The sequence below is a fragment of the Colobus angolensis genome, unplaced genomic scaffold (genome assembly GCF_000951035.1).
Source record: "Colobus angolensis palliatus isolate OR3802 unplaced genomic scaffold, Cang.pa_1.0 Scaffold20, whole genome shotgun sequence".
Classification (NCBI taxonomy): domain Eukaryota; kingdom Metazoa; phylum Chordata; class Mammalia; order Primates; family Cercopithecidae; genus Colobus; species Colobus angolensis.
Genome location: NW_012115155.1, coordinates 12448666 through 12449226, shown reverse-complemented (window position 1 = coordinate 12449226; position 561 = coordinate 12448666). Strand labels below are relative to the sequence as shown.

The window sequence follows — 561 nt, the reverse complement described above, 5'->3', positions numbered from 1 at the left end:
GAAACGTTTGTATTTCTCAAAGTTCTGCAACACTTTGAATTCTGCCGTGGTTTGCAGTAAAGGCTTAGAAAGAACTGCAGGATCCTTGTCATGCATGGGAGCTCAGTCTTGTGAAACAAACATTTTTGTGACTTGTACTTGTCTCTCGTCCTGTTTCTGGCCTTAGGAGGTCACTGAGACAGAGAACCTCATTTGTAAGAGCCTTGTAATGCCATCTTTATCTGTCAGGGATCAAGGGAGTGTTACTCTGGTCAGAGTTTTCATTCTTTAGATGGGATTTTCCCTTTATCTTTGTAAGAAAAGATAAAGGTGGATCAAGCTTACAGAAGAATGTGTACATGTGGCAGAAGAAAGTAAAAGGCTTAATATCCAAGCATCAGTGTTCTCTTCTTTTGTTAGCACAACACAACTTCATTCTAAGCTTACTCTACAGCCGCGGTTACCTTTTCTTCATGAAAATCCTTTTTTTCGGCTGGGCGCGGTGGCTCAAGCCTGTAATCCCAGCACTTTGGGAGGCCGAGACGGGCGGATCACGAGGTCAGGAGATCGAGACCATCCTGG

The 561-nt window shown here is 43.9% G+C and overlaps 1 protein-coding gene across 6 annotated transcripts in view; it reads left to right on the top strand.

The window, feature by feature from the left end:
• Positions 1–561, top strand: part of PLEKHB2 (pleckstrin homology domain containing, family B (evectins) member 2) — a 63013-nt gene that overhangs the window by 40433 nt on the left and 22019 nt on the right. The gene's annotated exons all lie outside the window — the stretch shown is intronic.